The following is a 26,441-nucleotide window of genomic DNA, read 5'->3' on the forward strand; positions in this document are numbered from 1 at the left end:
ATGGGGAAAGTGTAGTTTTTGTCCCCCATTTCATCCAGGGTTTAAGTTTTCCCCTTCACACCTTTGATCGGGGGGTCATGTTCTACTATGGGCTTGACCTCTACCATCTCCCCACGAACTCCATCACCCACTTCTCCGCCTTCATCACAGTCTGCGAGGCCTTCTTGCAAGTCCAACCCCACTTTGTCCTATGGTTGAAGGTTCTCAACGTCAATCCCAAGGTCGTCAATGGCGAGCAGGATGATTGCAAAGAGGAAATGGTCGGCAAGCTCAGCGAAGCCACATGGCCAAACGACACATTCATTGATACCATCATGTCATGCCAGGAGGAGTGGTTCTATATCACCGAGCCACGCAACACATGCGAGGCAGCTCCTTCCGGGTATAGATCTGGCCCTCCCACCCATATCATGTCGTGGACGGAGAAGGCCCTAGATTGGGGGGAGGCAACAGAGGTGAAGGAGCGCACGAAGAGGATCTTTGATCTACTGGAAGAAAATCAATCTCACCAATGTAATCTAGGTGATGCTGCATTGCTACCATCTCCCCTCCTAGCACCGGCTTGTCTCAATGTGGGACTACAATTCAGAGGATCTAGATAGTGCGGCTAGCCCTGTGAGGAGTTTTTTATGCACTACTCACGAGAAGTTGTGGAGCGAGCTCTATAAGCCACAAAAGACTTGGCCTGTCGAGGAGGAAGATAAGGCCATTCCCTCCTCGACCTTGCAGGATCGCAAGGGTTTTACCATATTTTTTAGATTCCATCCCTTCATTTTTGACAAGGTGCTCACTCCTTCCCCCCCCCCCCCCATGCCTGCAGATCTGTATGAAGAAATCCAGGCAAATTAACTGTGTGGCACCTTTGCCCGGGGATGACATAACCCCGTGCTGGCGACCATGTTAGCCAAGAAGGAGTACACGACTCTGAGGGAGAAGGAGGAGCAGAAGAAGGGGAAGAATAAGATCCCGGAGGGTCTTCGGTCGAAGGGTCCCGCGGACACTAAGTGCAAAGAGACAATTGTTCCCTCCAACCTGGAGGGAGAGGAAGAAGAGGATGGTGAGGAGGTGAGTAACTCCTTCCATACAGAAAAAAGAGGGGCGTCCTAAGATGCCGAGGGAGATCCAGCTCCCGTTGTTCCCGCGAAGCAGCATAGGGCCCCAATGGCCCTATTTGAGGATATTCCGGACTCAGACGACGAGTCCGAGGATGATGTACCGGTCCCCCCAAGGACCTTGAGGGTGAAACCCTGAGCATAAAGGTATTTATTGAAAATCCAAATACACCATTACTTTAGGTACCGTGGTTATAAGTGGGCTCATATTCCGTATTGCACCCTGTAGCATGACTTCCCCACCGATCAAGTTTCTAAGGGCGAGTCGTTGCCAGCCAATTTGGCTGAAAGCGGGACTGGCTCGCCCAAGACACCTCCCTAGTAGCCGAGGAGACTGGGGAGGTGGTATCTAGGGAGGTCCCCGCCTCCCCTCCGCATCGGAAACTACGGCTGGGGGTGACGATATTATGGCCGAGGTTAATACCTCACCCACAAAGGAACAGGAGGATGAATTCCACTTGGCAAGAAAGGAGGGAGAGTTCAGATCTTCTTGGTCCCCTCCAAGGACAGCTCCAGAGGTTCCTCCCTCTCCGGCGCCATTAGTAGTAGTCTCTCCACGAAAGGAGACTGCTATGGTGCATTCGGAGCCATCCACGACGGAGCAAATCTTAACTGGATGGCCTACCTTGAGGGAGGAAGGTCTCAATTATCCTTCTGTTCCTGAAGAATGCCGCACTCATTTGAGTGAGGTGTTGCAAAGCATTCATTCCATCGACAATGGTTTGGAAGAAGCTTTTGACGCGCTATTAGTAGGCGTCAAGGTAATCCGCATACTTCTTCCCTTAATAATTGTACATTATCTAAGTGCAGTATTATGCTTAGTTACCCCCGGGCCTTGTGTGAGTTTAGAAAAACTCATGCGGGGGTCGAAATAGTTCTGAAAAAGTTGTGTGTAGCCCCCAAGGCTAGGGTGGGTTGATGGAAAACACCCTAGCAAAGGATTTCGAAAAAAATCTGAAAACTTATAAAAGTTTCAATACATGCACTTCTGCAGGCTTCTACATTAGTCGCAGTACCCAACTCAATAGAGTTGGCGGAAATGAATCAAAAACTGAAGGTTTCCATAGACAAGCTGGACCGCATCAATAAGCGTTTTGAAGATGCTCAAAGTAAGTGTGCAAGTTTTAGCTTTCTTATTGAATTATTTCTTATCTTTGTCTCTAAGTGTGTGTTGTCCGAATGACTACCACAATTGTTGCTACTGACGTCGATCCGCTTAAAGCTGAAATAGAGAAGGCCAAGCAAGAGGCCGCCAAACAAAGGGTGCCGGCCACACAGGACAAAGCTGCTAGTGATAAATCTGAGGCCCGGGTCGATGAAGTTCAGTGATGACCCACAAGTGTAGGGGATCTATCGTAGTCCTTTCAATAAGTAAGAGTGTCGAACCCAACGAGGAGCAGAAGGAACTGGCAAGTGGTTTTTAGCAAGGTATTCTCTACACGCACTAAAATTATCGGTAACATATAGTTGTGTAATAAGATACTTCGTAGCAAGTAGTAAGTAACAATAGTAACAAAGGTGCAGAAAGAAGACCCAATCCCTTTTGTAGCAAGGGACAAGCCTGGACAAACTCTTATATGAGGTGAAGCGCTCCCGAGGACACATAGGAATTTCTGTCAAGCTAGTTTTCATCATGTTCATATGATTCGCGTTCGCTACTTTGATAGTTTGATATGTGGGTGGATCGGTGCTTGGGTGCTTCCCTTACTTGGACAAACATCCCACTTATGATTAACCCCTCTCGGAAGCATCCACAACTACGAAATAATAATTAAGACAAAGTCTAACCATAGCATTAAACTAGTGGATCCAAATCAGCCCCTTATGAAGCAACACATAAACTAGGGTTTAAGCTTCTGTCACTCTAGCAACCCATCATCTACTTATTACTTCCCAATGCCTTCCTCTAGGCCCAAATAATGGTGAAGTTTCATGCAATCGATGTTCACATAACACCACTAGAGGAAAGACAACATACATCACATCAAAATATCGAACGAATACCAAATTCACATGACCACTTATAGCAAGACTTATCCCATGTCCTCAGGAACAAAAGTGACTACTCACAAAGCATAATTAAGTTCATGACTAGAGAGGTATTGAATAGCATTAAGGATCTGAACATATGATCTTCCACCGAGTAATCCAACTAGCATCAACTACAAAGAGTAATTAACACTATTAGCAACCTTACAAGTTCCAATCGGAGTCGCGAGATGGAGATTTGCTACAAGAGATGAACTAGGGTTTGGAGATGAGATGGTGCTGATGAAGATGTTGATGGAGATGAGTCCCCTCTGATGAGAGGAGTGTTGGTGATGACGATGGCAACGATTTCCCCCTCCGGGAGGGAAGTTTCCCTGGTAGGACGGCCCTGCCAGAGCTCTAGATTGGTTCTGCTCAAGTTCCGCCTCGTGGCGGCGGCGTCTCTTCCCGAAAGCCTCTTCCTGATTTTTTCTGGGACGAAACCCTCCTTATAGAGGAAGATGGGAGCCGTAGGGGCAAGAGGGGGCCCACAAGCCACCTAGGCGCGGCCAGGGGGGTAGGCCGCGCCTGGCAGGCTTGTGGCCTCCTGGTGGCTCCCCTCCGTTACTTCTTCCGCCCAGTATTTTTTATAAAATCCAAAATAATTCCTCGTTGATTTTCACGGCTTTTGGAGTTGCACAAAATAGGTATGTAAAACTTGCTCCTTTTTCAGACCAGAATTCCAGCTGCCGACATTCTCCCTCTTCATGTAAACCTTATAAAATAAGAGAGAAAAGGCATAAGTATTGTACCCTAAAGTGTAATAATAGCCCATAAAGCGATAAATATCAACATAAAAGCATGATGCAAAATGGACGTATCATTCAACAAGAGCTGAAGGAGGCCATCACGAAGAATGAGGCCCTCGAGCAGAAAGACAAAGAAAAAACATCCAAATTGACATTGGTGACCGCCACACTCGAAGAAGCACGGAAGGAGGCACACGATCTTCGGAAAGGGGTCCATCAGATCAAGCACATCGCAGATGGTAAGTGATATTTACTACAATGTACATTTGGCGGACGAAGATTTGTATTGCTTATCAAATATGGAGTTCTCCAGGTGCGATTGCAGATCTTCCAAAGAGTGCGGCACAGGGTGAGAAGTTCTATGCTTCTCAGGATGGCGCGGCGCAGCAAAGGTTGTTCTGGGTTCAATTGCAAAATCTGGAGCATCCTGAGATAGTGTCCGATCAGTTGAAACAACTGATGGAGCTGCACAAGATGATTGAGCCGGCCATGAAAGTCTTGTGCATCACGCTATGGCCGATGGAGCCACTTCCCAATTGCTACTTCGGCATGGTGCAGAAGCTGATTGCTGCTTTGCCTCAAATTGATGTCATGAAGCGTTCGGTCTGCACCAAGGGAGCTCGGATGGCTTTTGTGAGGACAATGATGCACTTGCAAAAGTTAGAGACCTTGAGGATGACCACCATGCCTCCGCCGCTCGGGAAGGAGCATAGACGCCCCGATCTCTATTTATCTGCTACCATGGAAGGTGCTCGAGCTATAGAAACATAGTGATCCAAAGATTTAGTCCTTGGGTAAAAAATCCTATCATGTAAAAGTGATTGTATGATAGAATGCCCTTTGATTTTTTGCATGAGAGAGCATGTATTTTTTAATTGCAACTCTTGTTTTGGTTGTTTTGATACTGGAAGTTTCTAGTTGTCGGCTTTAGCCCCCCGCCAGAGACTAGCAGGCGTGGTTTTCGGCTTCTGCATATTTACCTTTAACCAATGTCTTGGCACCCTAAGGCGATAGTTTGGGAGAAAACCAGACAATCAGACTATTCGGCTTTAGAGGTTTCATTTAACCATAAGAACTGGACTGCATGTGCTAAGTAGAACCCTTTTGTAATATGCGGCTTATGCCGTGTGTAAAAATGTGTAATCACTTGGCGTGAATGATTACAAATCTTTCGCAGTACGCGATGAACCCCAACGGTTCTTTAGTATAACACTTGTCTTCGGATCGCGGACTAGTTCTCCCGTATCATGCCGGTCAGTTTTTGGCTTTCTCAAGTGAGGTACTCAACCGGACTAGCTAGTAATATAATCATAGTGGTTCTCCCTTTACCCTTTTAGACGAACTAGCAGAACGTAAATGGGTAAACATAGGAGCAGGGCAACCCAACATTTGACCAAAGACACAATTTGGAACCGATGCGTATAATACAAATCCAATACTCTCCACACGTGAAATACCAAATAGTATTGTAATACTTCGAAGGGGTGGTCGTGATGAGCAAGCCATGCGCCAGTTCAGCCAGTATCAAATATGTGCATGAAAACAAGCTTGTATATGTGTTTGATAAACAGTCCGGGAAAAGCAGGAGGCAAAAGTCATTGCAAAGCTCGTAAAAAAAGAGCGCTCCTTACTTCCGAAAAATTTGAATTGTATTATTCAAACTCAGAAAGCAGATATATATATATATATAGTCCATCTATTCTACTAATATTAGCAGAATAGTTATTATGCACAAACTTCCCAACTGCACGCTCAACGTTAGTGCACTGCATCCCTATCAAACGAAACACTCCAATGTCATCAGAAAAAACTGCACGTGCTTTTTCGACACCGTTTTGGCTCTAGTTTTTAAACAATTTGTCGGAATGAGGCATATAATAAACCGCTGGATAGATACAGAAAATACACAACTCCATCATGTTTAACATTATTCGCGATTCATCTTGGTTTGGGAGGAGTTTCGAAAATGGTGGGCGCATGACGGGCTACAGCGAGCGTATTTTTGTGACTGTTTCTAAACCGCTCGTCGAAATGAAGCAAACGATATGGTGTTGGAAATATATCGTCGAGACGCATATTTTTCATGTAGATTGATCTCTCTAATTCCTTATGGTTTGTGTGTAATTTCAAATTTACTAAAAAACATAATTTTGTTTTTTGTGAATTTTCGATTTTTCGGGACTGTTTTCGCCGCAGTTTTTAAACTGTTCGTCGGAATGAGGCGTATGATACGGCTTTGAAAATCTATAGAATAGACACACCTTTCATATGCTGGCCATTTACTGAGATTCGTCGCGGTTTTAAACAAATTTTGAAAACGGTGCCGCTACCTATGAGTTGCAGCAAGCGTATTTTCATAAATTTTTCCAAACCGCTTTTCGGAATGATGCAAATGATATGGCGTCGAAAAGATATCAATGAGGCACATCTTTTTAATATACAACACTCTTTCCAATTCCTTATGGTTTAAGAGCAATTTTGAAATTACCGAAATGTGGACACTCTGTTTTTTTGCGACACCCAAATCAACGCGTGAACCGCATCGGATAGAAGAGCCCACTACTTTTTAATGGGAAACTGCACTGCATCTGATGGATAAGTGAACTTCCTGATTTTATTTGTGTCAAACGTTAAATTTTCAAGACGGAGTGGACCGCACTTGACGTTGGGCGTAAGTGAACCTCAACACTATCGAAAAGTGAGTTGCAATTTTTTGTCATTTCCATAACATTAGATGGCCGACCACCGTGCTTTAGATAAAAAACTGCACTGCATCAAATGACCAAGAGAGCTGCAGGATTTCTTAAGATTTTTTAAGTGAAGTGCATTTAAGTTTGTGTTTTTGGTTGCTTGTCTTCTTCAGCAATACAATAACAAAACGAACATAGAAACAATAATGTTTTGTTTTATAGTGAACCACAACACTTCAATAACAAGATCCGGTTGTTCTATATGACAAAACTTCACTTTCTTGTTTTGTATAAGACGTTGAACATATGGATTTCTTCCCTTTTTCCTGCAGCTTTTTCGAACTCGAAAATATAACAAGTACTGACTTGTAATAATAGTGAACTCCATCGATGTTTAAAGTTCGACTCGTTGCTGCCGGCTCTTATTCAAAACTTCACATTGTGTGGAACGGAGGTTAATGCCTCCATGGCATTGCCGCCAACCATGGATATGGGAACTTGCACCTGGCTATGGATGTTCGCTTGAACTTTTCGTGGAAGCGGGAGAGTAAAATGTGGGTCATCTATCAGATTTGCCCATGGTTCATACGGAAACAGATTGCCCACCTTCAAAGTGACAGTCTAGCAATTCATCATCTCACTGTAAAGGTGTCATGAAAGTTGTAGGTTGCTGGTGACCAAGTGATGGAATACTTTCATCTGAAAAAGGGTCAAAATGAGCATAGCAAAGTCACTAAAATTGCAAAAAGTCAATGAGGAAACAAAGGATAAAGAATAAGAGGGGAACAAGTAGCAACAGCTACACACCTTGGTAATAATAGTGAACTCCATCATTTTGTAACAAACCTATCAATCACTTACAATAGAATTAGAAAAGCACTAACTTGTAAAACAATTGTGAACTCCATCAATTTTCCGTCCACTCCACTAACTTGCTAACGAGTGAAGAGAGAAATTGTTAAATAATTGAACCACACATCGCCAAACAAACAAATTGGAGAGTATATCAAATAGAAAAGAAACTGCACCACAATCCTAAATCAGTGTTACCGCGTCACTGAACAGCAGGGCCGCGCGTGGCGAACAACTTTGCATGCCCAGCGTCAACGCACTGCAAGTTGGCCCCGGTGGTAGCAGCAGGAGAAGCATACAGAGGAACGAGGTAGAGGAGTTCTGGCATGGCAACTGAACTCCAACGTGCGAGGGAATCGCATGCCGTCATCCTCTCACGGTGCGTGCAAACTGCGTCAACGACCCAACGAACCTCCAATGAGATTAACATGCAGTGCTCGCCGGGAGTGGAGAAAAACACTCAGAGGAGCAGCAGAGAGCAAACTGCATGTGGCATGCCTCCGAGATACACAGAAAAGGAGGGGACGGAGGTCAGCAGGATGTGCCGCTCGTGTAGGATTGGGAGGGGAGGGCGGCAGGGTGCCAACGCGGTTCCACCGCGGCAGCCGCGCATCGGAGTTGGAGTACTGCGTGAGTACCGTCGATAGATCCGGCCGCCTAGGGAGTCGAGGTTGGGCTTGCCGGGGAGGGCGATGTGGTGACGCGGTGGCGAAGGCAGCAACCGACGTGCTGGTTGCCCGTGGTGGTGGTGCGGTGATGACGACGCTGATGCGACGGCTAACCGTCCACGAGGTGGGCCGTGCATGTGGGGTGTTTGTGGTGGGGCCACCATGGCCATCATTCGAGAAGAGGAAGAGGACCAATGGAAGGTGTGGCCATCGCGGATCTTGCATCGAGAAGTGAAAGAGTAGTTGATGGTGGGCGCTTCGGTGATCTGGGAAGCGGTTTGTTGATGCCATCTCCGTTATTTTCCCCGAAGTACGAGGCAGTGGTAGCCGGCTCGATTGGGAGGAGCTCGGGGCCCGGATCCTATAGGCGCTCAGGTTTGAGAGTGGGGCGGTGGCTCGATGGCCAGGGAGCTGGGCATGGAGCCGACAACAACCAGTGTGATGTGGATATGGCTTCCTCGACCATGGTACACGTCCCGCGGGAGAGGCGAGGTGGGTGGTGGGGTGGGCGATGGGGAGGCGTCACTTGTTGGCGGCCGTGACGTCGGCCGCGTACGAAAATGCACGGGAGGGGGGATGTTTCCCGGCGGAGGTGAGTTCCCTGTGGTGGATGGGTTGGGGGAGGGGAGGGGGTTGGGGATGGGTTGGGGTACTATGGTGGATGGGATGTGAGGAATAAGGTGGAAGGGGATCTGTGGGTGACGCAAGGAATAAGGTGGGGAAGGATTGGGGTGTGACGCTGGGAAGAAGCCGAGCTGGGTCGGGGTTGAGTGTTAGCAGAATAAGCGTGGGGGTGTGCAGAATAAGGGTCTTAGGTGGTTTTTGTAGAATAGACCCACCCTATATATACAACCTGTCTATTCTTCTAATATTAGAAGAATAATTATTCTGCACACATTTCCCAACTGCATGCTCAACCTTAGTGCACTTCATCCCTATCACACAAAACACTTCAATGTCACCAGAAAAAACTGTACGCACTTTTTCAACACCGATTTGGCTCCAATTTTTAAACCGTTTGTCGGAATGAGGCATATAATATACCACTGGATTGATATGAAAAATCCCCAACTCCATCATGCTGAACATTTTTCGCGATTCCTCGCGGTTTGAGAGAAGTTTCGAAAATGGTGGGCGCATGACGGGCTGCAACAAGCGTATTTTTGCAATTTTTTCTAAACCACTCGTCGAAACGAAAAAAACGATATGGAGTTGGAAATATATCGTCGAGTCGCATCTATACCTAATAATAAAGTGTCTATTGCTTCCGTCGGAAAACCCACCGTGGTATTTTTATAAAAAATCCCCTTAATTTTTGTTATTCAACCCGCGCTCCATCATTTATCTGCAACGCAAAAGAAAAAAAAATGATTCGCTGCAAAAATTATACCCGTACGCATTGCCTCCTCCCGTCGACCCTGGGCCACCCTGGCCTGTGACCAGGCCGTCGCCACACCACTCGCCGCCGCGGCCGACCTCAACCGCCACCCCTGTCGATCTCAACCCACCCGCCTCCGCGGCCGTACCTCTCCCCGCTCACTGCCCCCGTTGCGGCGCTCGAGAGCATCGCGTCGACCCTAGTCCACCCTGTCCTGTGCCCAGGCCGCTGCCACACCACTCGCCGCCGCGGCCGACCTCAACCACCACTGTTGTCGATCTCAAACCACCCGCCTCCACGGCTGTACCTCTACCCGCTTGCTGCCCCCGTTTCGGCGCTCGAGCACAGCTTCTGGATCAAATCAACGCGACAGCTACAGTGACTTGGGATGATGCGTCTGCTCGATGCAGAACGGCGGCAACGCGGCGGAGCGAAGTACTTACAGGTGGAGGCGGGCCTCCATGGCTCACACGGGGAACTCCGAGGTTATGGCGCGGCAACGGCGACTCCTTATGGCCAGATAGAGGCGCCTAACCCTTGCTCCTCTCATCGTATCCCCTCCTCCGGCAGGAACTCATCATCTGGTGAGATCCCCTCCCCATGCCTCTAACCGTGTGCCAAGCACCGGCAAGAAATTTTGTTTTGTGGGGATTTATTTGCTGATGAATGAATGTATTGAATGTAAGATTGTATTGTTGTAGAGACAGAGAATGGAACACCACCTTCAGTTTGTCATCTGATCCCATATTCTCTACCCCATGAGTGAAATAAAATAACAGTACATTGATCAATTCACGTAGCCTCTATGTTTTGCTTTGCTTGTCCCGCTCAATTTCTCATCATGGTGGAATTAACAATGGACGGGTTGATTTCTCAACAAAATAGGATATGACTGACTACATTAGTTAGTTAGCTTATTATTTTAATAAATCAAAATGATTATAAAAAAATTAAAAGCGTGTGGTATTTTTTTCTCCCGTTGCAACGCACGGGCCCTTTTGCTAGTAATTTTTATGTAGATTACTATCTCCAATTCCTTATGGTTTGAGAGTAGTTTCAATTTTACTAAAAACGAAATCCTGTTTTTTGATTATTTAGTCTGTTTTTGCTGCAGTTTTTAAACCGTTCCTCGGAACGAGGCGTATGACACGGCTTTGAAAAGCTGTAGAATAGAAGAAACTTTCATATGTTAGCCATTTATTGAGATTCCTCGCAGTTTTAAACGAATTTTGAAAACGGTGCCGCTGACTCGAGTTGCAGCAAGCGTATTTTCTTCACTTTTTCCAAACCGCTTATTGGAACGATGCAAGTGATATGGAGTTGTGAAGATACCGACGAGGAGCATATTTTTAATGTACAACTCTCTTTCTAATTCCTTACGGTTTAAGAGCAGTTATGAAATTATCGAAATGCGGACACTCTGTTTTTTCAAGGACCCAAATCAACACGTGACCCGCATCACATAGAAGAGTGCACCGCCTTTTGACGAGAAACCGCACTGCATCCGATGGACAAGTGAACTTCTTGGTTTTATTTTTGTCAAACATAAAATTTTCTAGACGAGGGAGTGGACCGCAGTCCACGTTGGGCGTAAGTGAACCTCAACAGTATCGAAAAGTGAGCTGCAATTATTTGTCATTTCCATAACAATTTATTTCGCGAGATGAACAACACTAGACGGCTAACCGCACTCCTTTAGATAAAAAACCACACTGCATAAAATGGCCAAGAGAGCTGCATGATTTTTTAAGATTTTTTGAGTCAAGTGCATTTAAGTTTTTGTTTTTTATTGGTTGTATTCTTGAGCAATATAATAAAAAAATGAACACAGAAACAATAACGTTTTGTTTTGCAATGAACCACATTACTTCTATAACAAGATCCGGTTGTTCTATATAACAAAACTTCACTTTGTTGTTCTGTATAAGACATTGAACATATGGATTTCTTCCCTTTTCCTGTAGCTTTTCCGAACTAAAAAATATAACAAGTACCGACTTGTAATAATAGTGAACTCCATTGATGCTTAAAGCTTAACTCGTTGCTGTTGGCTCTTATTCAAAACTTCACGTTGTATTGAACGGAGGTTGATGCCTCCATGGCATTGCTACCAACCATGGATATGGGAACTTGCACCTCGCTATGGATGTCCTCTTGAACTGATCCTGTAAGAGGGAGAGTAAAATGTGAGTCATCTATCAGGTTTTCCCATGGTTCATGTAGAAACAGATTGCTCACCTTCGAAGGGCTAGTCTAGTGATTCATCATCACACTGTAAAGGTGTCATGAAAGTTGTAGGTTGCTGCTGACCAAGTGGTGGAATACTTTCATCTGAAGAAGGGCCAAAATGAGCATAACAAAGTCACTGAAATTGCAAATAGTCAATGAGGAAACAAAGGATAAATAATAAGAGAGGAACAAGCAGCAACACGTATGCACCTTGGTAATAATTGTGAACTCTATTATTTTGTAACAAACCAATTGTCCACTTACAATAGAATTAGAAAATCACTGACTTGTAAAACAATTGTGAGCTCCATCATTTTTTCATCCACTCCACTAGGTTGCTTAAAAGTGAAGAGAGAAATTGTTGAAGAACTAAACCACGCATCGACAGACGAAAAAATTGCAGAGTACATCAAATAGAAAAGAAATTGCACATCACCCCCAAATCAGTGTTACCGCGTCAGTGAACAGCAGGGCCATGCGTGTTGAACAACTTTGCAAGCTGAGCATCAATGCACTACAAGTTGGCCATGGTGGTAGCAGCAGGAGAAGCATACAGAGGCACGAGGTAGAGGAGTTCCGCGCGTGGCAACTGAATTCCCACACGCTAGGGAACCACACATGCTATCATCCTCTCACGGTGCATGCGAACTGAGTTGACAACCCAACTAACCTGCAATGATATTAACCTGCAATGCTCGACGGGAGTGGAGAAGAACACTCAGAGAAGCAGCAGAGAGCTAACTGCACGTGGCATGCCTCCGAGCTGAACAGGAAAGAAGGAGACGTAGGTTGATGTCTACTACACAACTTTATTCTTTTAGACTCATGTTGGGCCTCCAAGCCCAGAGTTTTGTAGGACAGTAGCAATTTTCCGTCAAGTGGATGACCTAAGGTTTATCAATCCGTGGGAGGTGTAGGATGAAAATGGTCTCTCTCAAGCAACCCTGCAATCAAATACAAGAAATATCTTGTGTCCCCAACACACCCAATACAATGGTAAATTGTATATGTGCACTAGTTCAGCGAAGGGATGGTGATACAAGTGCAATATGGATGGTAGATATAGGTTTTTGTAATCTGAAAATATAAAACCAGCAAGGTAACAAGTGGCAAACAGCAAGCAAAATGTTGTATTAATGCTTGGAAATAAGGCCTAGGGTACATACTTTCACTAGTGCAATCTCTCAACAATGCTAACATAGTTGGATCCCTCAATGTGCAACAAAGAATCACTCCAAAGTTCCTATCTAGTGGAGAATAATAAGAAAAAATTGGTGTAGGTAGTAGAACCACCTCAAAGTTATTATTTGCGATCAATCTATTCAAGAGTTCGTACTAAGGTAACATCAAGCTATCCTTTCCATTCAATCTATTCAAGAGTTCGTACTAAAATAACATCAAAGCTATCCTTTCTGTTCGATCTATCTAAGAGTTCGTACTAGAATGACACCAATGATACATATCGATTGGTCCTAATGTCACCTATATACTCCAATGTCATCTCAAGTATCCATGGGTAAATTATGTGACATGCATTAAACAATTTCAGAGCTATCATATTCAATCCAACACAAAGAACGTGCAAGGAGCACCCCAATATTTCTATCGGAGAACATGGTATGAAAACGTGCAATCCACCCCTATGCATAGATCCCCAAGGTCACCGGAACCCGCAAGTTGATGCCTCAACATATATCAAGTGAATCAATAGAATACCCCAATGTCACTATGGGTATACGACACAAGACTTACATCAAGTGTTGTCATACCAATATGCTCAATCCAACATGACGAGATCTTAAAGGAAAAGACTCAATTAATGGCAACTAGATGGTAAGGGAAATACATGATATGATCCAACTATATTAACAAAGCCCGTGTTCTTAAGATCGTGCTATCTCAAGAACATGAGAGAGAGAGAGAGATTAAACACATAGCTACTGGTATCATTGGTGTTATTCCGTTGTTGTCGTGTGACTGTTTGTTTGTCGCACTCATCATCGCATCATTTAAATCATCCGCATTGCATGGATACTCCGTTGCCATCAGTTTTCAAAACATGCATCCGTTAGTAGTTGTCGATTCTCTCCGTTTTTGTCGTTGACCGTTTTGAGACCAACCACACACGCACGCGCCTGCGACATCGTCAAAATCTTGTTTTTTAAAAGTGTGTATAAAACATTCTTCGATTGGGTTGAAACTTGGCGTGCGGTCTTATGTTAATGTAGTAGGCCGCCTGCCAATTTTCGTCGCAATCGAAGTTCGTTTGATACCCGAACGGTCGACCGTAAGGGCACCATCATTGGTTTATCGTCGGATGTTTTTTGGTGTTTAAAATATTGTGCCGGGCCGCAAACTACCCTCTATTCTTCACCCACAACCCCTCTACACAGACACTAAGCCCACCTAGCCTAAGCTCATGACCGAGACCGTCTGATCGCAATCGTGCGGTTGAAATCAGATGGAAAAACCTCTAACCTGGCCCCATTCGCTGTATATAGACCCCAAATCAGCAAACCCTAACCCCTCCTCGGTTCCCATGCTAACTGAACCCTAGACGCCACTCAGCTCCTCTCCCACCTCCAGCCAGCCCGGCCAGCTGCATCCCGCTTCCGGTCCGCCCCGAGCCCGAACCGGGCCAAGGCAGCAGCCGCTCCTCCCCTGCACCCGAGCCAGCGAGCTCCTCCCCGAGCTGCTGCACCCCGCGCTGCCGCCTCGCACCTCCGCCCTGCCTCCGCCCCGTCGAGCCGCCACCGGTCGGCCACCAAAGGGTCGCCGGAGCGCACCCTCGTCGGACCAAAGCCATGCGCCGAACTCCCCGAGCCCCGAGTTCCTCCCCAGCCCCGCAGCTAGAGCGTCGTCCGTAGCCGAGGCCCCAGCCGCCCGGATCCGATCAGATCCGGTCCAGGGAGCCCCTTTCTTGCCTCTCCATGGAGCTCCACCCCGCCGGAGTGCCTCCACCGCCGCCGGGCTCCACCGCACGTCGCTGACGCGCGCCCTCCTCCCGATCTGGATCGAGGAGATCCGGATCTCGCTCGCCAGCCGCCGTTGACTCGCTTGGGCTGCATCCAGAGCAGGCCCAGCTGACCCATTAGCCGGCCAGGCCTAGCATAGCTGCAGCTAGTGGCCTGAGAGCCTCCCTTCACCAGGCCCAGCACGGCCCCGTGGCCTCCTCTCCAGTCGGGCCGAAGCCTGAGGTTAGCTGCTCCAGCCCCACTTCTCCAACAACCTCGGCGTCGCTTAGCTATTTTGCGCCGATGACTAGTTTAGGCCCATGTACAAATTCGGCCCGTGTAGTTTTTTTAACGTCCTACGTTTTTTTCCAATTATGAGGGATTTCATTTCAATATCACCATTCATTTTAAAATGCCCACAACTTTTAACCCGTGTGTCGGATCGAGACAAGTTATATATGTAAATCGTGTAGAATTTTGCGTAGATTAATATTTTCCAACTTGCATGCATATTTAAAACTTTTTAACCTGTTGTTTGTATAGTTTTGCATGTTGTTATGTTTAGGTGATTTATTCCGTAGCTATTTATGTGTGCAATTGGATTGCTCAATCCTAGTATGTAAAATGTTCATGTTGTTTGCAACGTATTTCCATGCATGGTAAAAATAGTTGTCTTGTTGTTTTCATGTAGGTGGCATAAATAGTTTGCTATGTCGGATTTAGGTCATATTCTCGCATATATGTGGTGGCACTAGTTTTATTTCAAATCATGCATATTATATATGTTTTCGAGGTAGAAAATCAGTAAAATTTATCTATACATTTAGTTTTATCTTTTGAGCAAGTCAGCATGCATGATATTTTGCCATGATGCTCTTTTGTTTATTTTGTATGAATTATTCCATGCATGATATGAATTAGTTGTGAACATGAGATATGGCCTTGGACATGTGTGTTAGCCTCTGGTATTTTTGGTTGCAATAGAAATCCATGCTTACGTGTTGTTTGCTTGTTGACAACATGCTAGAAAATAGTGCTATTTTGAGATGCTGAAATATTTTAAGTCTGGGATCTGTAATATTTGGTTGATGTCTTGCCATGAGAATTGCTAGTGATCTACAACCCCTTTGGGGTTGGTTCAATGGAGTTATTTTTATTTCTTAAGATTCTCTAACATGATGTAAGTTTTCATGCCATTCTATGAACTTTAGCATATAGTTTTACTGCTGCCAATATGCCTTCTCTTTGAAGACAATACTGTCAAAACTGTTATTTTCACTAAGTCTAAAAATGTGTGCTACTTGCCATTTTGTGACTTCTTTTCCTAGTGATCCATGCTTCCATGTAGTTTTTTAGTAGGTTGTTGTTGTGCATCTTGACCACTACTGGCTCATGTCTTGTTTGAACATTTTAGAATTATGTAGCTTGTTGTTTTAGGGTGTAGAAAATGTCATGTTGCTGTTTTTGGAAGATTGTAGCCATTTCTTGTTTTGTTCGTAATTGTTGAACCGTTGCTCTGTTTTGAATGTGTCATACTTGAAACTTGCTTAGAATCTGATGTAGTTTCATAATATCTTGCTGCCTTCTTGGTTTGGAGCTTTTTGTGGCCGTCATTTGCATACATCTTGCATGCATGCATAATATCTTGAAGTGATCATATCTTTTAAACCGTAGCTGCGTTGGAGATGGTCCATATATGTAAATCAACTAGAATGACATGTAGAATCACATGAACCACTTTATTCTGCTGTTTAACAAATATTAAAACGTGCTAGTTTAGATCTGGACAGATTTCCAAGTTAACATATGGGGTCAGTTTGAAGATGTTATATGACGTTTCCGACCTCATTTAAAATGCCTAGATAGGTAGTTTATCTGTGCTTACCCTATTGCCGTGTACCTAAACGAGAGTTAACTAACTAATTAGTATGTGGAGTTTCGTCAATATGCAACTCGTTGCATATTGAGCTTCACTTAATGTGTAGTGTTTGGTTGTTGTGAATTGCCATTCCATGCTTTAAATAATTGAAATGGAATGGATCATATTAGGGTGTGCATCATATCATGCATGTGCCATGGTCAATATCATGTGTTGATTCTTGTTTTCGGTTTGCTTCCTCTCTATAGAGTTCCGCAAGCGTGTCGAAATGTGAGGAGCCATTCGACTACGTCGATTTGTGGGCTTCATGGAGTCGTTCTTCTTCCAAGCGGGATCACAGACAAGATGATCATTGCCCTAGATGCCATTACTATCATTGTCATGCTAGTTGTCTCGTTTCTTTCGCTATGTCTCATTGCCTACCACCTGTTAAATATCAGCCTCCCAACATTGCCATGAAAACCTCTAATCTTTCCACTACCTAGCAAACCTTGTTTGGCTATGTTACTGCTTGCTCAGCCTTTGTTAAAATTGCTAGTTACACGTGCAGTTGCTTCCATGTGCCATATTATTGCTAATTAACTTAATGCACCTATATACTTGGTAACATGTGAAAGGCTTGGCTATAGGTGTTAGGTTCCATAAATGAGCACTCCTAACATGCTTGGGGTTGTTAGTGGACCCCCTAGATTTTTTGTTTGGGATAAAACTACTCTGGCAAGACCCAACATTGGTACTATATTTGCCCAACATAATAATACTGAAATACATAGGGCGTCATGAACCCGAGGAGTAATTCAACATAACACCGGGAGGGCCAGTGCTGATGGTGTTGGTCCTAAATAGGTTCGTGTGCGGGGCCAACCCGGGGCAACTCGGGTGAATTCAATTAGACCACTGTACGTCGTGCTCATCCGATTGTGCCCTGAGAACGGGATACGCGGCTCCTATCAGAATCGTCGGCACGTTGGGCGGCCTTGCTGGACTTGTTTTACCTTTCTCGAGCATCTTGTGCGATAGATTCCGAGGATACTTTGGGCTATCTCAAGGTTGAGGTTTTTAAATAGGAACCCGAGGAGGTCAAGGGTTTCCCTGATCGAGGTTATTCCATCGCAGCGTGTGGTAGTTTGTGACGGACTAGTTGGAGCACCCCTTCAGGGTTTAATCTTTTCGAAAGACGTGCCTGCGGTTATGTGGCAAACGTGGCAACTTTGTTTAACATCCAGTTCTAGACAACTTGAAGTAAACTTAATTAAAATATGCCAACTATGTGCGTAACCGTGAATGTCGCTTCTCGTGAGTTCCGTATCCGAAAGAGGACATGGTGGGGTTATGTTTGACGTAACTAGGTGTTCAAGATCATTCATTTGATCATAAGTAGTTCACATCCTCTATGGGTATATCATGCCCCTCTTTTATTCTTGAACTCGTAAGTTAGCCACCTCAAATAAATGCTTAGTCGCTTGCTGCAGCCTCACCACTTAACCATACCTCACCCATTAAGCTTTGCTAGTCTTGAGACCTTTGGAAATGAGATTGCTGAGTCCTGGTGGATCACAAATTACTACAACAACAGTTGCAGGTACAGGTAAAGAGTTACTTGTGAGCGCGATGATTGTTCTATTTGGAGTTTCTTGTTCATCATCATCGATCTAGGATGGGTTCCAGGCCGGCAGCCTGGGATGGCACTCTTCTTCATGATGATTTATTATGTGTTGTACTGATGTGAACTTGATGTAGCTTGTGGCGAGTGTAAGCTAATTCCATATACTCATCTCTTCAGTACATGTACTTCTAACGATATCCATTCTTGCGAAACGACAAGATGCGCTTCTATCCCTGTTGAGGCCCTCGTTCCAAAATAAGGTTAGGATCGCATCTTGGGGATTACAAGTTGGTATCAGAGCAGTACCGACCTAGGAGCCCCCTTGATTGATCGAACTTGACCGAGTTGAGTCTAGTGAAAAACTACTTTGAGTCTAGTTATATATTAGAGGGTAGGATTCTTTTTTCTCCTCTTCTATGCTCTTGTGACGAATCATGACGTAAGGATTTTAATTCTACTCCTCTTCTCACTCAATTTTTTTTGGATCACGTGGATATTTTTGGAATCTATATGATGTCGGTATGACAGAGTTCTGTTTTGGTGCCTCCTGTCTGACTTGATTTATTCCGGTGAGTTGAGCTCCAAGGGATTCTTGAGCACATCGTTATCGTTTAGATTTCTTAGTATCTCAGGACGGAGGATGTCCGAAATTGCTTCAATACTAGTAGTGGTGAGAGGAGTCCAGCATCCCCAGTACTGGTGCAGAATGTCCGAATGTATTGTCGTACTTAGTATCGTTGTGTTTTTGAGGATGTGAGGTAGATGAGTTTCCGAGATCTCTGGTTATGTGTTGACGGATGTGATACACTAGACGGGTTAGTGTTATTGCTATGAGTTGAGTGATGGATTTTACTCCTTGTATCCGTGGACCCGATTGCATGACCAGAAATTTTAGGAGTTCTTAGGTGGGAATTCAAGTAGTTACTTATAGGACAATCTTCGAACAGATGCATGATGTGAGGTTGGGTTCGACATCTAGTGGAATACCACAAAAATATCGGCCAAAATCTCTGTCATGAATTTGTTCTTGCTTGTTTCGTAAGCCACATGCTTTGATTTTTGGAGTATGTTAATTCGAGTTGCTTTATTTTCAAGTGGTGAATTCATATCTTCCTAGAGGTGTTCCCATATTTCTGTGAGAGTACTAATTAATTATTTTTCTCAATCAAGTTGTTTTATCAATTGTTTACAACCGCAGTTGTCATGTTAAATTCCTTTCAACTCATGTGGTTCTCTTCAAGTGAATTCAATATTTCCAATATTTGCAAGATCAATCTCTCATTTCTTTCCGGAGTTCATCTCATCTCTCCCAAGTTGTCTTTGTTTTTCCCCTCCCTCCCGCCCTTTTTCTTTAGTGATTCAATTATCATTCTAGTGCCTTTCTTTTCAGTGATGCTTCCGCCATCTTAGCTTCTCTGTTGTTTCCGGTGATTCTTGTGAAGATTCTCAGGAGTTGCTAGTTCATCATTCTTCATTCTTGTTTTATTCTCTAGAGGATTCAATTTAAGCTATCCGTGTTCATCATATCCTTTTTATCCTTTAATTTCTTTCCCATGTTGGAAATTATTATTCAAGCCTCTCTTGTTATTCATCCAACTCTGTTCTATCCGGAGTGCAGAAGATATCTCAAAAGTTTATTGTTTGTCAAATCCTTTCAGTTATTTCAGGGTTCTCTTCTCATCAAGTTTTCATTTGAACCGGTGCAATCAATCTTTCTTAGCAATCATTTCAACGGTGTTTCTCTTTTGGAGTGGGCCCATAACCCACGGGATTTTCCCAGGATATTTCCTCGCTCTTCTAATCTTTTCCGGAGATCTTTAAATCTTTTCAAGTGTGACGTAAGAATGGATTCCATCATTCATATTCCTTCTCCAATATCATTTCAAATTCATTTTCATCATTGGCTCAACCTTTCCTAATTCTTTATTCCGAAGTGTCTCAGTAATTTTGGTGGTGTCCCTTCTCATCATTCTCATCTTGGAAGACCGAAGGAGTGTTTCTCCTAAATCTTGTCCAATCTTTTGAAGATTGTCATTTCAGCTTCGTGCCAACCTCTCAATTGTTTTGTTCATGGGAATTCCTTACATAGCTACCCGGTGTATTTCAGAGTTGTTTTCTTTTCTTGATCCTCCGAAGGTCATCATTTCAGAAGATTTCTTCGTTCTTAGATTTCAGCTTTCATTCTCAAATTCTTTCTAAGGTGTTCTTCAAGATTCTTGTTGGAGAACCTCAAGGATTTGTATCTTGCATTTCAAAGTGCAATTCTTCCTCCTTTATCCCTGGAGGTGGTGTTATAGCGTTCTTGTTAGTGGAGGAGCCTCAAAGGGAATTTTTATTGAAGAATGAGATATTTAAAACCACCGAATTCTTCAACCGTATGATATTTTCAATCTATCTTTTCTTCCATTGAGCTATCTTGGTTTAGATTTCACCTAAAGCTTTTTCTAAGGATTGTGGCTGTTATGGTGATTATCGTTGATCCAAGTTCTCAATGCTTCCTCTTGATGAAAGAGGCTTGCCTATCTTGTTGCTCCCAAGTAATCATTTTTTTCCAATTGTGGTTGGTCACCTCATAATTTTGGGATGGTTTCCATAAGTCCACAACAAGCGTATTCTTCTCGTTGTTGTTTTTCTAACAACTCCGTTCAATTATTCTTGTAAGGATGCTTGGAAAATTAAATTGTGGTGGAAGTTGTCATTTTCTTCTCCATTCTTTCTTCCCAAAGATCTACTTTTTATTTTCTCGTTCCACAATTGTTGTGATGTTTCTCTCTTTTATCCATTATCTAGTTTTGTCAAGATCGTGTTCTTTCCTTTCTTGTTTAGTTAATCGGAGTCTTGTGTCTTCTTTCATTTATTTTCTTGCATATCAATTTAGTTGGTTTGTTGTGAATCTGGTCAACATCTTTCCATCTTATCAAATTTTGCCTCAATTTCCTACCGAAGTGTTGCCGAAATTTCTATTGAATTTTGTCTTGTTTCTCATGTCATTCTTCATCTCTTTGCAACCTTCAAGGATCGTTGGTTTCACTAGTTTGTCAAGAAGCAACTAAGTTTTACCTATTGATCTTCCTCTTTCTCTTCCCCTTTTCATTCTTAGATCTCGGGTCGAGATCTCTTGTTAGTGTAGGAGAGTTGTAACAGCCCGAGAGTTGTAACAGCCCGAGACCGACGCTCCAGAAGATTCCCCTTTTATTCGGTGCCGCCATGTGATTATTTGTTTGTCGCACTCATCATCGCAACATTCGCATCACCCACATTGCATCGATACTGCATTGAAGTTTGTTTTCAAAACTTGCATCCGTTAGTAGCTGCCGATTCTCTCTGTTTTTGTCGTCGACCGTTTTGAGACCAACCACACACGCACGCGCCTGCGACATCGTCAAAATCTTGTTTTTAAAAGAAGTGTGTATAAAACTTTCTCGGATTGGGTTGAAACTTGGTGTGCCGTCTTATTTTAATGTAGGTAGTCCGCCTACCAATTTTCGTCGCAATCAGAGGTCGTTTGATATCCGAACGGTCGACTGTAGCGGCACCGTCATTGGTTTATCGTCGAACGTTTTTTGGTCTTTAAAATATTTCGTCGTGCCGCAAAGTTCCCCCTATTGTTATCCCACAACCCCTCTACACAACCACTGATCCCACCTAGCCTAAGATCGCGACCGAGACAGTCCGATCGCGATTGTGCGGTTGAAATCGGATGGGAAAACCCCCTAACCTAGCCCCATTTGCTATATATAGACCCCAAATCAGCAAACCCTAACCCCTCCTCGGTTGCCGTGATAACCTAAACCTAGCCCCCATTCAGCTCCTCCTCTCCCACCTCTAGCCACCCTGGCCTGCCGCATCCCGAGTCCGGCCCGCCCCGGGCCCAAACCGGGCCAAGGTAGCAGCAAGCCGCCGCTCCTCCCCTGCACCCGAGTCAGCGAGCTCTTCCCCAAGCTTCTGCACCCCACGACGCCGCCTCGCACCTCGACCCCGCCTATGCACCGTCGGGCCACCGCCGACAGACCACCGAAGGATCGCTGGAGCGCCCCCTCACCGGAGCGAGACCATGCCCCGAGCTCCCCGAGCCCCCAGTTCCTCCCTAGCTCAGCATCCAGAGTGTCGTCCGTAGCTGAGTCCCCAGCCGGCTGGATCCGGGCAGAGCTGGTCCAGGGAGCCCCTTTCCTGCCTCGCCGTGGAGCTCCGCCCCACCGGAGTGCCTCCACCGCCGCCGGGCTCCGCCGCACGTCGCCGCCGCGCGCCCTCCCCGCGATCTGGATCGAGGGGATCCAGATCTCTCTCGCTAGCCGCCGTTGACTCGCCTGGGCCGCATCGGGTGCACGACAAGCTGGCCTAGCAGCTGGCCAGGCCCATCACAGCCGCAACCAACGCCCCGAGCGCCTACCTCCACCAGGCCCAGCACGGCCCCGTGGCCTCCTCTCTAGTCGGGCCGAAGCCCAAGGTGAGCTGCCCGAGCCCCACTTATCCAACGCCGTGGGCATCGCTTAGCTATTCTGCGCCAATGACTAGTTTAGGCCCATGTACAGATTTGGCCCGTGTAGTTTTTTTAACGTCCTACGTTTTTTCAATTATGAGGGATTTCATAAAAACCATTGATTTTAAAATTCCCACAACTTTTAAACCATGCGTCGGATCGAGACAAGTTATATATGGAAATCGTGTAGAATTTTGTGTAGATTAGTATTTTCCAACTTGCATGCATATTTAAAACTGTTTGACTTGCTGTGTACATAGTTTTGTGTGCTGTTATGTTTAGGTGATTTATTCCATAGCTATTTATGTGTGCACCCGGATTGCTCAATCCTAGTATGTAAAATGTTCATGGTGTTTGCAACGTATTTCTATGCATGGTAAAAAGTAGTTGTCTTTCTGTTTTCATGTAGGTGGCATAAATAGTTTGCTATGTCAGGTTTAGGTCATATTCTCGCATATATGTGGTGGCGCTAGTTTTATTTCAAAGCCCGCATATTATATATGATTTAGGGGAAGAAAATTCATAGAATTTATCTATGCATTTAGTTTTATCTTTTGATCAAGTTAGCGTGCATGATATTTTTCCATGATGCCCTTTTGTTTATTTTGTGTGAATTATTTCGTGCGTGATATGAATTAGTTGTGAACATGATATATGGCCTTGGACATGTGTGTTAGCCTCTGGTATTTTTGGTTGCAATAGAAATCCATGTTTAGGTGTTGTTTACTTGTTGCCAACATGCTAGAAAATAGTGCTGTTTTGAGATGCTGAAATATTCTAAGTCTGGGATCTGTAATATATTGTTGTTGTCTTGCCATGAGAATTGCTTGTGATCTACAACCCCTTTGGGGTTGGTGCAATGGAGTTATTTGTAGTGCTTAAGATTCTCTAGCATTCTATTAATCTTCATGCCATTATATCAGTTGTAGCCAAAGTTGTTAGAATCGCGACTCAAGTCTTAGAATCTGACGATCTTACGATCCAAACTAGGCTCTCAGATTCTACGGTTTTGCTCATAGAATCTAAGATTCTACGATCCTGATAGTTATGATTCTACGATTCACGATCCTAGCAACGAATCTTCGATCCGATTCAGAATCGCGATTCTGACAACTTTGGCTGTAGCATATAGTTTTACTGCTGCCAATATGCCTTGTGGTTGAAAATTGCACTATCAAAACTGTTGTTTTCACTAAATCTGAAACTATGCGCTACTTGCCATTTTGTGATTTATTTTCCTAGTAATCCATGCTTCCATGCTAGTTGTATTTAGTAGGGTGTTGTTGTGCATTTTGACCACTACTGCCCCATGTCTTTTTTGAGCATTTTTGAATTTTGTAGCTTGTTGATTTAGGGTGTAGAAAATGGCATGTTGTTGTTTTTGGCAGATTGTAGCCATTTCTTGTTTTGCTTGTAATTGTTCATCCGTTCCTCCGTTTTGAACGTGTCATACATGAAACTTGCTTAGATTATCGTGTAGTTTCATAATATCTTGCTGCCTTATTGGTTTGGAGTTCTGTTGGCTGTCATTCGCATACATCTTGCATTCATGGATAAGACCTTGCGGTGGTCATATCTTTTAAACGTAGCTCCGCTGGAGATGGCCCATATATGTAAATCGACTAGAACAACGTGTAGAATCACATGAACCACTTTATTCTACTGTTTAATAAGTATTAAAACATGCTAGTTCAGATATGGATAGATTTCCAAGTTATCACATGGGATTAGTTCAGAGATGCTATATGACGTTTACGACCTCATTTAAAATGCCTAGATAGGTAGTTTATTTGTGGTTCACCTCTTGGTATGTTTGAACAACATTTAATATTGTCGTGTACCTAAATGGGAGTGAACTAACTAATTCGTATGTGGAGTTTCGTCAATATGCAACTCATTGCATATTGAGCTTCACTTAATGTGTAGTGTTTGATTGTTGTGAATTGCCATGCCATGCCTTGAATAATTGAAATGGACATGCATCATATTAGGGTGTGCACCATATCGTGCATGTGCCATGGTGAATGTAATGTGTTGATTATTTTCTACGGTTTGCTTCGACTCGATAGAGTTCCGCCAGCGTGTCGGAATGTGAGGATCCGTTCGACTATGTCGGTTCATCTGCTTTACGAAGTCGTTCTTCTTCCAAGAGGGATCACAGGCAAGATGATCATTTCCCTAGATGCCATTACTATCATTGACATTCTAGTTGTCTCATTTGTTTCGCTATGTCTTGCTCCCTACCACCTGTTAAATATCAGCCTCCCGACACTGCCATGGAAACCTCTAATCTTTCCACTACCCAGCAAACCTTATTTGGCTATGTTCCTGCTTGCTCAGCCTTTGTTAGGATTGCTAGTTGCAAGTGCAGTTGCTTCCATGTGCCAACATGGGTTCCTTGTTATATCACCATATTATTGCTAATTAATTTGACGCGCCTATATACTTGGTAAAAGGTGGAAGGCTTGGCCTTCTAGCCTGGTGTTTTGTTCCACCTTTGCCGCCTTAGTTTCAGCTACTGGTGTAATGTTCCATAAATGAGCACTCCTAACATGCTTTGGGTTGTTATGGGGACCCCCTAGATTTTCTTTTCGGGATAAAACTCGTCTGGCAAGGCCCAACATTGGAATATATTTGCACAACATAATAATACTAAAAAACATAGGGCGTCATGAACCCGAGGAGTAATTCAAAATAATATAGGGAGGGTGAGTGCTGATGGTGCTCATCCTAGACAGAATCGTGTGCGGGGCCAACCCGGGGCAACTCGGGTGATTTCTGTCAGTCCACTGTGCTGTGCTAATCCGATTGTTCCCTGAGAACGAGATACACGACTCCTATAGGGATCGTCAGCATGTCGGGCGACCTTGCTTGACTATTTTTACCTTTCTCGAGCGTCTTGTGCGAGGGATTCCGAGGATACTTTGGGCTATCTTGAGGTTGAGGTTTTCTAATAGGCACCCGAGGAGAACACGGCTTTCCCTGATCAAGGTTATTCCATCACATCATGTGGTAGTTTGGGATGTACTAGTTGGAGCACCCCTGCAGGGTTTAATCTTTTGGAAAGCCGTGCCCGCAGTTATGTGGAAAACATGGAAACTTTGTTTACCATCCGGTTCTAGACAACTTGAAGTAAACTTAATTAAAATATGCCAACTGTGTGCGCAACCGTGTTTGTCTCTTCTCGCGAGTTCCGTATCCGGAAGAGGATACAATGGGGTTATGTTTGACGTAAGTCGGTGTTCAGGATCATACATTTGATCATCAGTAGTTCTTGTCCACTATGCGTAGATCATCCCCCTCTTTTATTCTTGAACTCGTAAGTTAGCCACCTCAGATAAAAGCTTAGTGACTTGCTGCAGCCTGACCACTTAACCATACCTCACCCATTAAGCTTTGCTAGTCTTGATACCTTTGGAAGTGAGATTGTTGAGTCCCTGTGGCTCATAGATTACTACAACAATAGTTGCAGGTACAGGTAAAGAGTTACTTGACGTGAGCGCGATGATTGTTCTATTTGGTTTTTATTCTTCTTCTTCTTCATTGATCTAGGATGGGTTCGAGGCTGGCAGCGTGAGATAGCAAGGATGGGCGTCGTTTTTTATCGTTTGTTTTTATCTGTTATCGGACCCTGCTCTTCTTCATGATGATTGATTATGTGTTGTACTGATGTGAACTTGATGTAGCTTGTGTCGAGTGTAAGACAATTCCATATACTCATCTCTTCAGTACATGTACTTGTAACGATATCCATTCTTGCGAAACGACGAGATGCACATCTATCCCTTTGAGGCCCTCGTGCGAAAATAAGGATAG

The 26,441-nt window shown here is 44.2% G+C and overlaps 1 long non-coding RNA gene across 1 annotated transcript; it reads right to left on the reverse strand.

The window, feature by feature from the left end:
• Window positions 1–6,774: 6,774 nt before the first annotated feature.
• Window positions 6,775–8,881, reverse strand: LOC123401765. The gene is made up of 2 exons (XR_006611181.1): window positions 7,387–8,881; window positions 6,775–7,278 (listed from the first exon to the last, which is right to left on the reverse strand). It is a non-coding gene; the product is annotated as an uncharacterized LOC123401765 (long non-coding RNA).
• Between the last annotated feature and the right edge of the window lie 17,560 nt (window positions 8,882–26,441).

Source organism: Hordeum vulgare, chromosome 6H (assembly GCF_904849725.1).
Source record: "Hordeum vulgare subsp. vulgare chromosome 6H, MorexV3_pseudomolecules_assembly, whole genome shotgun sequence".
Taxonomy (NCBI): domain Eukaryota; kingdom Viridiplantae; phylum Streptophyta; class Magnoliopsida; order Poales; family Poaceae; genus Hordeum; species Hordeum vulgare.